The sequence below is a fragment of the Dreissena polymorpha genome, chromosome 2, assembly GCF_020536995.1.
Source record: "Dreissena polymorpha isolate Duluth1 chromosome 2, UMN_Dpol_1.0, whole genome shotgun sequence".
Classification (NCBI taxonomy): Eukaryota; Metazoa; Mollusca; class Bivalvia; order Myida; family Dreissenidae; genus Dreissena; species Dreissena polymorpha.
The window spans coordinates 51595106-51610806 of record NC_068356.1 but is presented as its reverse complement, the minus strand read 5'-3'; the positions used below and the strand labels follow the sequence as shown (position 1 = coordinate 51610806).

At 34.1% G+C, this 15701-nt stretch overlaps 3 protein-coding genes across 6 annotated transcripts in view; 2 read left to right on the top strand and 1 right to left on the bottom strand.

The window, feature by feature from the left end:
* Positions 1-15701, top strand: part of LOC127867026 (uncharacterized) — a 259849-nt gene that overhangs the window by 184087 nt on the left and 60061 nt on the right. The window lies entirely within an intron of this gene.
* The window catches only part of LOC127867016 (uncharacterized), a 489213-nt gene that overhangs the window by 429318 nt on the left and 44194 nt on the right, over positions 1-15701 (top strand). The window lies entirely within an intron of this gene.
* LOC127867021 (uncharacterized) overlaps positions 1-15701 on the bottom strand; it is a 443681-nt gene that overhangs the window by 414645 nt on the left and 13335 nt on the right. The window lies entirely within an intron of this gene.

Below are 15701 nucleotides of genomic sequence, written 5' to 3'. Positions count from 1 at the left end.
ATAGAAATTGGAATGTCCTGATTAAAGCTATACTGTTTTACTATTAATTAAAGCTAATGTTTATGTTAATGTTTATTTAAAGTTAATTAAATACAGTGTCTTTATGTTGCCAAAAATTAGCTCATAATATCATTATAATTATTGTCTTAAACCTAGTAATATCAATTTATTACATACTATTTTATTTTTACTGTGTTTTAATATTGTAGCCGGTATTGTTTAATTGCTTCAGTTTCGTACGGCATTTTTATTTATATCACACAATTTTAGATTATTAATCCTTTAATAAATGCTGCATAAAAGTATCAATCACTCTTATACTTTATCAATTGAATGTACATAATTATTTTTTGTACAATGCCATTGAGTATAAGTATATAAATAGGTGTTTCATCAAATTAGCAAGTTTCAAGTTTCAATGCTAAAACATAGTCCCACACGGATTTAAAGCAGGGCTTTGGGATAACAAATAAAACTCGAAACAGGCAGCAATTGGGTAATCCACAACAGGAACAACTAAGCCGAGAAAAAAAAATCAAAAGCCGACGGACCCTTTTTGTGTGCGGAGCAGACCCTAAGCATTTTATTGCCGTTTAAAATAAAAAGTACTTGTTTTTTTATTTCTTTTTTACATTTTATCATATCTCAAAAACATAATTTGGCCAACTTCTTAGTATATGGAAAGGATGTATTATAGGCAATTGGGAGATTTTTGTCTCTGGATATCTTTGTTTCAGTAGGAAGAGCTTGTGTATAAAATAAAAATCATTTAACAAAGGAAATGCCAACCTTCCTACTCTTAATCTTATTGAACTATTTGTTTTGCAATATTTGTGGAAACAAACAAATTTTGTACGCACTAGTAAAATTAACATTATTGTGCAGTTTTTAACCACTATTGTCACAATTAATTTCGTCCAAATATTATCAAGATTATGAGTACCATTTACAATAATGAGCTATGAAAACAAACACTTAGTTACTACACATGTAATTCTAAAAGGTAAATTGTATACGCACTAGTACAATTAACATTACAATGCAGTTTTTAACCACCATTGTCACAATTAGAAAAGAATTCATGTAGTCCAAATATTTTCAAGATGATGATTACCATATATGATAAAGTGCTATGAACACAAACACTTAGTGACTATACATGTAATCCTTAAAGGTAAATTGTCAACAAGAGACTCTTTAAGTTTGTAAGGAACATAAAAAATTGCATTTTCGTATCCTGCATCATTTTTTGCAAAATTTAAAACAATCTGACATAATTTTTACTCCGACTAAACAAACGCATCTAAATTGTCAAAATCTACAGTAACAGGAAACAGTGTTGATGCAATGTATTTTACAGTTGAATAGTGTTGTTGAAGATGGATCCTTGCCATACCCCGTTATAAATAAAGGCATAATTTGAATACATGATAATTCAGGGTTCTCAATCTATCAAATCTGCGGCCGAATTTCGGCCGCAGTCCCCCACCTGAAAAGTAATTTTTCCCCTTTTGGGGGGAAAAATTCCCCCTGATTAAAAAAATTAATATATTTTAAAGATGTGTCTCATGATTATTATATCTCAATTCTATTTCAATTTAATCTTGTTAGACATACTTAATTATGAAAAAAGAAATGAATATAGTGCAAACATGTACACATGTAAAAATTAGAGAGAAGTAAAAAAAATCCCCCAAAAAGGGAAACGCCGCGAAAATTCCCCCTTATGAGGGTAGCGACCCGCTTCCCCTAAAATGGATTGAGGGCCCTGGATATAAAAACTGGTAGTGGTATCAAATGTTCTTGTCGCCGTGACGTAGTGGATATGGTGTCCATTATGAGGTCAAGGGTTGGAACCCCTCTGTGGTAGCGTTCTTTAGATCTCCCCAATTGAAACCCAGGAAACATACTCGAGAGTGTTTCAAATAATCCTTACTTTTAGGCTTTCTATGCAATCGAGCTTAAATAAATAGGTTTTAAAAAATTCTTGTCAGGCTGACTGACGGTCTTTCATCTGCACATTTCTTTTAATTTTTAATTTAAACCGTACAGTTGTTTGCTTGAATTTGTTTTCTGCAATTTGGACCCAATGAATTTACATGTACATGATACCCCACTAATGTCAACATGATTTAAGTTAATTTTGACAATGGTACATATATGTTAAATCACCTGGTTGTCACTATTGTTTCCAAAATGAATTGTATCGCGGCCATCAATTATTATCATAACCATAACAAAGGGTAAACGCAGATCTTGTACTTAATCTAGAATGTAATTTAACCAGTATAAACAAGTTTATTTACAATAAAGACTTTATTTGTCGATATCGTGATACATAATAAACAATATCATACCGTAAGTTCGACACACTTTCTTATAAACTTTATGTAGGAATGTTAATCGATAAATGATTATGTAAGTGTACCTTAATTGTCGTCATCCTTGTGTCCGAAGATTAAAATTACCAAACTCATGATCTGAAATGTTTTTTACAGTATCCATGGAGGCAGACATCTTGAAAACTTCGCAGTAAATATTCGCCGATTTGCCGTTTTGCAAGACGTTGTTTCATTGGTTAGTTCGATTTTACTCTTATCAAACTGTTTGGGTCAAACAAAGTATCACAACAGTTACAAATATATCACCGCAGTGAAACATTTATTACCGCAGTGACAAAAATGTCACCGCGGTAACAATTTTGTCACCGCTGTGATGTCTATTTTTAGCTGTTGGCGTATCTGTACTTTTGACCCAAAGGGTACGTCATACATGAAAAGTGCGTGTATTGATTTTACCATTGAACAGTGTCGATAACGTGAAATCACGACTTTGTATTTATTTGCACCCAAGCGCCACATATTAAATATTTGGAAAACACTTTTTATTTACATTCTAACATTTAAGATGAAATCGGCAACTCTGATTATCCGATTCGTAGAAATTGTTAAATATGACGTATTTATATTCTTAAACTTTCATGTTTTATCTTTAGGTATATAATATTTAGTAAAGAAAAGTTGATAATACTTATCTCTTGACAGATGTAATATTGACTAAGTAATAAAGCGATTTAAAGGCTTTACGATTATAAGACACACTTTAGTAGTATAGATATTCAATAAGGCATCCGAATAGCGAAATGGCGCCTACATTCTTACAGGAAGCATACAAAACCAAGAATATATCGTGGTTTTGCAACTGAGTTTAATTGTATTGCTAATAAACATACAAAGTTACACCCTCGGAATGTAATCAGGCATCATGCATTTTACATGATATGTCCTCCATCGCTCATACATATAATGCAGAAAATTACATTCCATTCATATGATTACAACACAAAATGTGTATTTAGTATAAATTCAACAGTTTAATGGCCATAACATACGTGTATCCATGGCGTAAGAGTGATGTTACAGAATCGTTTTCATCTTCATGAACGCTTTTATAGTAAACGTCAAACAATGTCGTAATTTGGTCATTGAGGAATCAAAGGCAATCTCTTTAATGATATAAACTTGTCACGAACTTCGTGTAAAATCGCCTAATTTCTTACATTTCCGTCACCTCGAAGCGACCTTCGAGTATGTGAGTAAAACTTCGATACTTTTGTCAAATGCAGTCGTGATGAAGTGTAGTGTTGTACATCAATTGCAACATGGTTACGACATGGTTATTGCATGTTGTTTTGTGCATACGTGCATGCCTTTGCAAGATAAGCTGGTCATATGTGCGGTGAAACTAAAACATCAGTTTGATAAATGTTTATCCTCAAAGTTTGTACATGTATACAATAGTGAAACTGCCCAATTACTGGACATGATGTTTGTCAATATATGTTTCTATTTTCGTTGACCTCTGCAAAACCCATCGACATTAAATTAAATATAAGTAATGATAAGTTGTGATGTTATCTTTTGGCTGTATGTTCTCTCTCGACGTCCTGGATGAAAAGGATTCGCTAAAATGGGAGAAAAGTGCTTTGTTCCGTTTCAAATATTCTAGAAATTGTATATCTCTAATGACAATCATAAGTTAATTGCTGTTTACAAACAGGCTCAATAGTTGTGTCCTGTATTAAGGTGGTAAGCTTCATGTAATAAAGTATACACTTAAAGAACAATAATAATTAACCCATTTATGCCTTGTGGACTCTCCCATCCTTCTAAATTGGATCAATTTATTTCCAAAATTAGGGATGTCTAGAACATTTTTTTCTATATTTAGAATATTTCTTACAGAAATTCCTGTAAGCAAACAGTGCAGACCCAGATGAGACGCCGCGTTAAGCGGCGTCTCATCTGGGTCTACGCTGTTTGCCAAGTCCTTTTTTCGACACGCTAAAAGTCTATCTAACTATCTAGCAAACACAATTTGGGGCGGGCTGTTTGAAAAGGGGTTAATGCATGTGCGTAAAGTGCCGTCCCATATTATCATGTGCAGTCCGCACAAGCTAATCAGGGACGACACTTTCCGCTTTAATGATATTTTTAAGAAAGTATCTTCTTATCAAAATTCTAGTAAATGTGGAAAGTTTCGTCCCTGATTAGCCTGTGCGGACTGAACAGGTTAATCTGTGACGACACTTCACGCACATTCATTAAACCCCTTTTTCACAGAGCACGGCCCAATTTTGTTCCGTTACTCAAAATTTTCGGACAGAATATTTCACAATGTAACGACACTAATAAAATATGATAAATCGGCAGAGCAAGTAGGCCTGTCATATCAAAGGTTTACAAACATTTTGAAATGTATACCGTACACACCTTGCATACTTATAATTTAATTATAATTCCATTAAAAACGCATGATTTTTGTGTTATTGTAAGTGCCTTAAACCAGTGATATAACATCCCTGGTAAAACTTAATATGACCCTTTTGAAAAAAAAATTCTGCATCGACCGGAAAGCACCTCTCTGTAGTTTATCCCAACAGTGCACGATATGTTCAAACATACGTGTTTGCTTTCTGTGGTTGCTTGAAACAAAATGCAAACGAACTAACAAACAAAAAGCACCGCGACATGAATGGATACATTTATTTTTATTTCAACATTCTTGCTTGGATCATAGACGTTATTCTAAAATTGTGCATTGTTCATATTTGAATTTGTTATTGTAGACATCTTTGGGCAATGCTCTGTTGAAAGGGGGTTTAATGTATGTGCGTAAAGTGTCGTCCCAGATTAGCCTGTGCAGTCCGCACAGGTCAATAACGGGCGACACTTTCCGCTTTTTTGATATTTTTCGTTCAAAGAATGTCTTTTCTTAGCAAAAATTAAGTTTAGGTGCAAGTGTGGTCACTGATAAGCCTGGACGACACTATACGTACATGCATTAAACCCTATTTTCACAGAGCGGGGCTCATTTCTTTTCTAAATTTAATGACAAGCCTATAATATAAATTATTCGCACCAAGAAATGGTACAGCGATACGTTTAGGACAGAAAGTAGCTGATAAGAGGTTGTGTTTACACTTATTAAGAATGTTTAATGTGAATCAAGGTCTGGAAATTGCATATGCCGACCAGTTCCTAAACTTCATAAAATTTAATAATAAAGATGACCAATGAGCCAGGTGTTGCGTGTATATTTGTGAGTTTATTCGGATGAACAATTCAATGTCCATTCTTGGCTGAGATTCATTATTATGATCAAGTATTAGTACTTTATGATGCACGCTTGAAACTCCTCTCAACAAGAAGAAATGAAGTTGATATTTGAGCCACGCTCTGTGAAAAAGGGTCTTAAATGCATGTGCGTGAAGTGTCGTCCCAGGTAAGCCTGTGAAGTCTACACAGGCTAATCAGTGACGACACTCTCCTCAAAAACTCGATTTTTACTAAAAAGAGGCTTTGTTCAAACGAATTATATCATTAAAGCGGAGAGTGTCGTTCCTGATATGTGCGGATACGTATTGTAGATACGTATTTTACGTTTTTAGACCTTTCTTACTAGATTCAAGTTTTAAAGGCTTCATTTCCAACCCTTAGATACTGATGAGCAGCAAACTGCATAAAACCTGAAAAGGCTGCGAGTTACTCACAGGCTGTTCTAGTTTAATGCTGTTTGCACATAGCCATTTTCACTTTGCCTCTAAGTGGGAAAGGGCTAAAACTTAAGTAGAGAACGCATTCCACTGTCTTATTGTTACGTGGTAATTGGGCTTATCAAACATCCAAGCCTAAATTAGTTGGGGACCAACACATTCTGTTAACACAATGTATTGGGACACATAGACACGAATATAAATTAAAATTTGGCTTTTATTAAATATTATTACTTATTTTACATATAAGTACATATTTCAATTGGTTAAATTGCAGCGTTTTCCATACGAATCATATGTAAAACTAAATTGAATATTCAACGATTACAAAAATGCAATATTGCAACTGATATTTAATTAAGATAGCAGTTTATTTATAAAAGTAATCATAGCAAAGGGTATTAATATAAAATTCTCTACTTCCTTGGTTCGATTAAGTATAAATATACTACCGTGACTATATGTTAGTATAAGTTTATAGAGTGTTCCATGGTTTGTCCGATACCTAGCCATCTAATTTCAACGGATGCACGCCTAGACAAAGATTGCTGCAGAAATGATATGATTGTTCAAGTGTCTTATACACATTACACACCTTTCTCAATATGGACCGTGCTCTGTGAAAAAAGGAGTTTAATGCATGCGTAAAGTGTCGTGCCAGATAAGCCGTGCAGTCCGCTTAGCCTTATCACGGACAACCCTTTCCACCTGAACTAGATTGTTGCTAAGAAGAAACTTAAAACGAAAATGCAATAAAAGCGGAAAGTGTCGTTCCTGATTAGCCTGTGCGGATTGCACATGCATTAAACCCCCTTTTCCACAGAGCACGGTCTTTATTTAATCATGCCGTGTGGATGAATGTTTTATAATAAATCGTATTTTTATAATGTTTTAATAATTATTTCCTGATGACTCGTGGTCAAATATTGGTTTTCAAATGTGTTCTGCGCATCTCTTCCATGTGTTTTGGTCTACTAGTTATCTTCTTCGCCGTTGTAGTAGGAAGCATCAGTAGTGGTAGGTCAATAGGTGGTTGTTGTACCTTTACAGCGGGCTGTCAAAGTGCCGATGATGTCACGGCACCGTTGATTGTTGAAGACTATCCCGGAATCCTTGTGATTTTCCTTTTATATGCTGGGTCCTACAAAAAAGAAACAAGTTGGTGAAAGTTGAGTTCCTTAAAATTTCACGCAACATACACTTCTTTTCTTATAAGAATTAGGATACATTTTATGAACATGGTGACTACTAATACTGTATGCCATATTGCAGAATATTTACCCTGACACGGAAACCATTCCATCTTATTGAGACCGTGAGAAGGCAATTCCTGGCGTAGTTCATCAGGGTGCGTCTTTTACAGTCCTTAAGCCACTGCAGGCGGCCCAACTGGTCATCATCGATGTCGTAGCGGACATATTCCGCGTTAAAATATGTAATACAAAAGAAAGTTGTTAAACAAATATAAATGACGTACTGATAAACATTCAAGTAGTTTAGAAGAGGCAAATTTTGCCATCAGGAAAATATGTTGATACGGACTGGGGAGCCAAATGGCGAACTGCATCACGAGGAAGGTATTTTGATGTATCTGATGTATTTGAGTTACAAAAGAAACCTGCTGCCTACTGAATTGGCACTGGTGCTAGTATGATTCACTGTACATTTAATACTGAATATTTGAAATTAATGATGTGTTAAGATGGCAACACGAACGCCTAAATTATGATATGTTTGACATAAAACAATTCTATATTGAGACAAAACTAATATTTAAGAAAATAGATAACAACAAATGTTCATGATGCATTTTTCATTGAACATTTCGATGATAACGTCATGGACATAATCACAAAAATCTCTTTTCCGTCGGCGATACTGAATCAAACGGAACATTAAAAAACAACACAAAATGTTGTTGTTAAAATCATCTTTAGAAATATAAGATATTTTATTTGCTTAGAACTTAACATATATTGGTCGGATATGCTACCATAAAAACTAAACGCATTAGAATTCTAAGCCCTTTTTGATCGGCTGACAAACACAGTATATAATCATAACGCTAGTCGTTGTATACCGCCTAATGAACACTTAACCATATCAACTTATTTCACAAATACAACGTTGCTTACCTTTGGCACTGACGACCGCCACGCACACAACGACAAATACTGAAAGTATCAGCTTATTCATCTTTGTCACTCAGTGGAACCGTAAAGACTGACGTAGCCTGAATACGCACTCGTTTTTTATATACTCTACACGACCTTGATCTTTAAAGAGGGCGTTTCAAAATAAGGGACACTACACAAAACTCCAATTAGTTTAGCGTGTTGGACGTCAACATATTCAGGATCTACAATACGATGTTGTTGTTCTTTGCTCGATTTTTAGTAGCGGTACCTTAAACGAAATCGATAAATCTTTAAGATTTTAAATCAAGACATTCTGGATTAATGTTATATCCTTTAAATGGGTACTGTCAAAGTTGTTCATGTATAGTAAGTCAAGAAAACCAATCTAGCATGTGTTCGCATGAGTCCTCTACTAATTTTTGACGAAAGGTTGAAACCAATATGCTTTTCAAGATCAGATTATTAATTATCAATATCACACACGCACGAACGCACGCGTACATGCCCGAAGGCATGCACGCACACACGCACACACCCGCAGACACGCGCTTACACCCGCGCGCGCGCACACACCAGTATTTCTAACCTACAGAGGTACACAGACCGAGGTATGTGTGTGTGTGTTTGTGTGTCCGTCTGTCTGTTAATATACATCCGAGGTCCACACACCGATATACAGACAACATAACGTTGTACCCACCCTTACCGAGGTACACCGGCAGAACAACTTTATTTCGAGGTATCCCGCCCCCTCCCCAATAGATCACACTATATATCTGTTAACGCTTTTTACGAGATACACATAACGAGGTTATGGGAAAAAGTACCTCGGTAGTTTTCGGAATCTCAGTAATTGATTTTCAGTTAGTGCGCGTGTTTTCCAATGAACTACCTCGGTGTGTTAGGAAAACCAACGCACACATAAACACACACACACACGCACATGCGCACTCGCACACACGCGCACACGCACACACGCACATGCACACACCACACGCATTAATAAATTTGAGGGGTTTAAACGGTTATTATAAAGTTGTAGGGCCTTTCATCGGCTTGGAGCTTGTATCGCACACTCGAACCAGAAGTTTTAAAAACCCCATTTATTTAAAATTCACCTTATATCATCACACTAACAAATAAATATAAGCAACACAAATAATACATATCAATAGCATTACCATTTTTTTTCTCATTTTGAAACGATGTTAACAAACGTTTTCACAAATGCCATTGTGAGTACAGTGTCTATACTTATAATCTAGAATCTGTATTATCAAAACGGATTTACATGACAATACATTGTAAACGCTTTATGTTCTATTAAATACCAAGCAGTGGCTATAATTATGAACACACTATAAAGCAGTTTGTAACAAAAAGTAAGTAATACACAAAGCAACTAGCAATACATTTAAAGTTAAGCGTTACACAAATGCATTAACAAAATAAAAAATAATCATCATAAGTCAGGAATTTAATAAATACATGTTTAATTACGAATTTTTTAAATTGATATTAGATTGACACATTTTCCGCTCTTTGTGAGACAGCATGCGCTAAAGTTTTTTTAATTCTTAAAGTTTATCGTACTTAAAATATATACGTGTCGCGTTTTGAGAAAACCGGGCATAATGATTGTGCGTAAAGTGTCGTCCCATATTAGCCTGTGCAATCCGCACAGGCTAATCAGGGACGGCACTTTCCGCTTTTACTTGATTTTTGGTAAAAAGGGACTTCCTTTAAACGAAAAATACCATTCAAGCGGAAAGTGTCGTCCCTGATTAGCCTGTGCGGAATCTGAGACGACACTTTACGCACATGCATTATGCCCGGTTTTCTCAAAACGCGACTCATACATATTTGTTAAAACTTAACATGATGTTTGTGTTTGCTGTATGTTGGTCACTTTCCCTATTAAACTATAATTGCGTATATATGACGTAACTGGATTTCTCTAATGAACTGTAATTCAAAAATGTGCTTATGCTTAACAATCATGTAAGTGTGACCAGAACATATCAATGTTTATTAAATGCCATTTCAAATGCCATGGTAGAACATGTCCTTTTTCTCCCACAGTGCCCCTCACGATCCAACCGATACTGAACAATACAAAAACTACTAACAGCTACGCCCGTGGACCTATAACCAAGCCAAGGACAGTGTCCTTCAGCACCGTGTAGCTGTTGATGGATGGTCAACGGCCGTTCAAGAACTCAAATGCTCTTATATTGAGGAAAAAGTATAATAAGACTTTCGATGCGCATGCGGGCAAAACCGATTGCAACTGAATTGTCAGCCATCTTGAATTGTTAGCGTGAAAAGAATGAGCTAAAGTTATTGGATATTTTTATATGATGGATATTGTAGGCATAGAATTTGGATAGTATTATCATTATTAAGTCAACGAATATCAATAAGTGTATTATTGTCATGAAGAAAAACGAAACACGAGCCCTGTTAGAGACGAATGGACAATTTGTAAGCCATTACTCTCAAAATTAAAGACATCGCCGCTGAATAGACACACACATTATTTCATATCTGATTTCATGTCATGATTAAACAACGGCGTTTGTAATTTATTTGCACATAAAACATAGTATTGTATACACAGGATGTGTATATCAAGGTAATATGTGTCCGTTTCTGCTAATTTATATATGTTTGTGAAAGAAATAATATATATTAAATAGTTTTTCATTAAATTAAACGCTTGCATTTATTCGGCTACTGCCGTTTGCATATTTTTGCTACTGATGTTTGCCATTCCTAAACGTACTACCGACGTTTGCCATAATTGTTTTCACTCTTTAAACGTTTATTTAATATCTGGTAAATATTTTTGTTTGTTTATGCATAGGCATATGTAATATATTTTCGTCAGGTAAAGCATAGACAGTTTTGTGATCGTTAATTTTCGAGAACACTGACTCTTTGTAATTTTACTACTGACGTTTGCTTCTTTAATGGAAATTTGCGATGAGGTGTTCTCGAAAACCAGAGCATCGCACAAAACGCGTGATATACCGATCGAAGCTATATGCATGCCATATTGCCTGCACTAGGTCGTATGAAATCAGAGGATGATCAGCAAAGATATTGGAAAAAAAATTACCTTGCGCGGCTATTTGTTGTCATAAAATGACTACTGACGTTGACTTTTGTGGTCACGTGACAGTTTTTGTTCATTCACTGTGTAGAGGATCAGTACGTATTTCAACAAAATAAAAATACTTGTAAATAAAATCAAGAACGTGCCAACTCTTCCAAATAAAAGAGCAATATGTCCATTAATGTTTCAACACGTTATATTAAAGTTTACCAACGTATTTGAGGAAATCGAAATGTTTTAAGAGTCGTATGCCAACTTTTCATGGACACTTCTTTTACCGATCATCTAAATGGCAATTGCACTTCTATTCATGATTACTCGACACTTTTTACCAGATATAACACACTCTATTTAGTGAATCATAAATGCGGAATTCGCTGTGGAATACTGTTATAGTAAGCAGGCGATTAATGTATGTACTGGCGTGAATTAAAAACTAATTACCGAAATATTGTTTATCCCTTTGGAATATGATTATGATTGTGTATATATGTGCAAGATAAATGTGAAAATAATTCGATATTTATGATGAGTACAGTCTATATGCATCACAAAATATAACGACAACAACAAATATCTCCAAATTATTCATTCGTTTCAAATTGCAACTCTTTATAACTTAAACGGTTTTTAATCGTAAAAAGATGCATATAATGGATATTGCAGAGCATGGTAACTGTTCAGTATTACTGAGCATGGTAACTGTTCAGTATTACTGTTTCCTAAAACTACTACGAAAATTTGCGAATCTGAAGCATTTTTTGAAATATTGTCAATTTACCAAAACGTGGAAAGGTCCCTTTTATTACTTTGTGTTATGTTTCACTTAGTCAGCTCAAAATGATGTTACTAAAATAATGTTAAAATGCAATTTAGCATGATTGTTTGTATTGTTTCTGATTGTTTTCTCATGTTGTTTTTTATTATCAAAACAAGATGTGACAATCATGTAGACACATGTATACCGCCTTATTAACTCTAAATCGCTGTTCTCATCAGTGTTTACCAGTATATACTTGTTGTCTAGTTTATTAAAGCGAGATTTTACGTTTGTGTACATGTGTTAAATTGTAATATATTGATAAAATGCAATAACACACACTAGACAATACAAAGTATACATTGAAGACGATGTTCATTAAGTGCAGCAAAGACAAATTAGCGCCCGAGCCAATAATGACGATGATGTTTCGTTCATATGTTCCTACAATAACCTGCATTCGTCTTCTAATTAGAATCAAAGTTATTGTCCGTGCGTCGTATGAATATCTATCGTTGCAGGAAATTAAAATGAACCGTTAAACTGAATTTAGATTCACATCGTACATGCATGATATACATGCTGGTGAATTCGACTTAGCAGACATTTCGATTTCAGAATTAAATAATTAAATAATCGCTTATTTCTCATTTTTCTGCACACGTTCTGATTAACTTTTATTTTAATTTTTATTGAAATATAAATATATAAAATAACAAAACTACATAAATAAATAATAAATAATAAATATATAAATAAATAATAAAATAATAAATAAAAATATATATAATATATAAATAATAGGTTATTCTACACATTTTATATAAATTCATAAATATTTGACAACATATTCTATATTATCTCGCTTTAATTAATGCGCAGTTTTAATGCAAGTAGCGACAGTTTTGTATTGGCATCTTATTCACCAAGTATAGTGTTACTTTACACAGGATTTTATGAAGAACAAATGTGTATTTGCCGCTTTAGGATCCCTTTACTCCCGTTATCTAGAGGCCTGCTATGATTAAAATTAAACACAATCGTGTTAATCCACATGATCCGTTGTATTTTCATCTCTCTGAATCTCCAGTTACCACCAAAAAACAAGTTCATTATGTAGAAAATTATTTCCGGTTGTCACTTGAAATATATTACTTCAGAAATAAGCGTTTGAATCTTATTTAGAAATTGCACTTAATATATTAATTGTATAAATTAATGTTAATGAATTTTTTTAAAACAACCAACGCCATTGGTTACATTTCACATGTGTATGTAATTACAAGCACATTGATTACTCCACATGCTGGAATAACAAACAATTTCTTGCAATATTTATAATAGTTTTATTGTGTTGAAATGTTTACTGTTCACCCCGTTCATGCTGTTTTTGATCGAACTTTATGTTGTTGGGGCACGAATCTACTATTTTACCGTATTTCTTTCTCCCCAATACAAAGGGATACAACATTTATCAACTCGATCATGTGTCTTGTCCCAAAAACTAATCTTTAGGACATAACTTTTGAAAAAACTGAGGAACTTATTACTCGCGCGTGGCTTTTGTTGTTCTCTGTCATCGAAGTTCCATCTGTTACCGAAGTATCCGCATTACAACGTGTATTAAAGCATACGTGTTAATGTTAATCAGAAAGCATTTGTTTCCAACATAACATGTTCTCCAAAAATAAAGATAACATATAAGATATATCTAAGATATATCAAAAGAAAAAACATAACCTCTAGTTTTAAGATGACAGGAAACATTTATTTCAAGCGATACATTATCGTGGAATACCCATTTCATTAAATTGAAAGAAGTAAAATGGACCTAACGTGGCTATCCGACGATGGTAATAGCCCACTTAACTGAAAGCTCAGGCTATACAACAGTAATTGGTTCCGGTTTGTTATATGCCATCGTTATCAAGAAAACAAATCAACCACGAACTTCGCCGTTCGTTTTATGAACGTGAAACGAAATGCGTGTTAGTGATGCTCATATCGTTGGAGTCAATTAGCGTCGATCAGACAACTAAATATAATCGAGGCCAATGTTTTGTTTTACGCATTTTAACTGTCAGATTTACTCGTCTGTAAATGTCGTAATTTATCCAACAAAACATCGGTATTTAAAGTTGAGAGGGGAGAAATTATTATTGTACCTTTTTTCATTTGTTAGAGTTATTTGTTACATCTAAAACAAAACTTTCAGCACGATTTTAAGGATGAATATATAACCAATTACTTTTTGCTTTGTATGTATTATTTTACATGTATTTAATCAACAAGGAACAACATAAACATCACACACGAAACACATACATTTTCGTAGTGCCCGTTAAAAGGGATCATGGTATAACATTATGAATACTTCAATTTAAATCATATTTGTTTACATGACTGCTCTTTGGGAAATATTCATAGGGTCAAAACATATAAAGCAATACACAATTAGAAATTTAACAGAACATCTGAAACAAAATCAAGGTGCGACATCAAGCTTAATAAAATTAATAAACCTTTACAGCAAATGGTCAATAAATAAATTAAATAATTCATACTTAATACGTAATATAGAATTATTACAATAGTGACGTACACATGTATAAATATCAAGGGCAAATCGAACAGCTCTCATCCCATTAAACGACTTTTATCTCAGTATGCATTTTCTTATATAATCGCAAACACACTGATCTTCTTGTATTTCTGATATATTTAAATATCATGGTCTATTATTTGTCATATTGGTATTTTTGTCAAAGCCATATTTTAAAAAAGACGCTGCCACTCTGGGACGCTGAAGAATCACATATCCCTTGCATTTGCTTTCAGTATAATACAGCGACACAATTTGCCCTTTATGACATATTGCTGACTAGTTGAACGCGTGTTGTATTCTCAAATGCTTAATAAACGGATATGAACTGACGGGATTGATAAAGAAACAATTAATATCCTGCATGCAATTTTAATTTTATAATGTAAATAGTTAAACTAAGCGGAGCTCTTTGTGTGGCAGCATGCCATACATAAGTTACCAACACATTTCTTAAAGTACTTCAATTCACTAACTTTGTATAATAATTATTCTGGTTTACCTGTGCATAATGGTGCATACATGTTCCGCAGTTCGCGTTAATTCCTTCTATGATACTTCAGGTACGATAATTCTAACACGATGTTGTGTGCTTTTGTCGTATGATTTAAGTACTCCTTGCTTTATTTATAACCAACAACTGTCATTTTCAGATACTGTACTTGCCATTATCATGGCGTTTTCACCCAATTATGCCTAGCGTCTAGAAAAAGGCATTGGCAAACTGCGTAGAGCCAAATGAGACGCCGCATCATTCGGCGTTTCATCTACGTCTACGCTGTTTGCTTAAAGGAATTTCTGTAAGAAATATTCTGAATATAGAAATAAATATACTAGACATTCCTAATTTTGGATTTAAATTGATCTAATTTAGAAGGATGGGAAAATCCACTTTGTATAAATGGGTTAATGATGTTGTTCTGTTAGTTGTTTGATATTGAACAACTCCGAAACATAATTACCAGTCAGCTGTTTAAAAGAGGGCTTGCTGTGAGCAAACATGTAATAAAAATAAAATAAGGCAATCC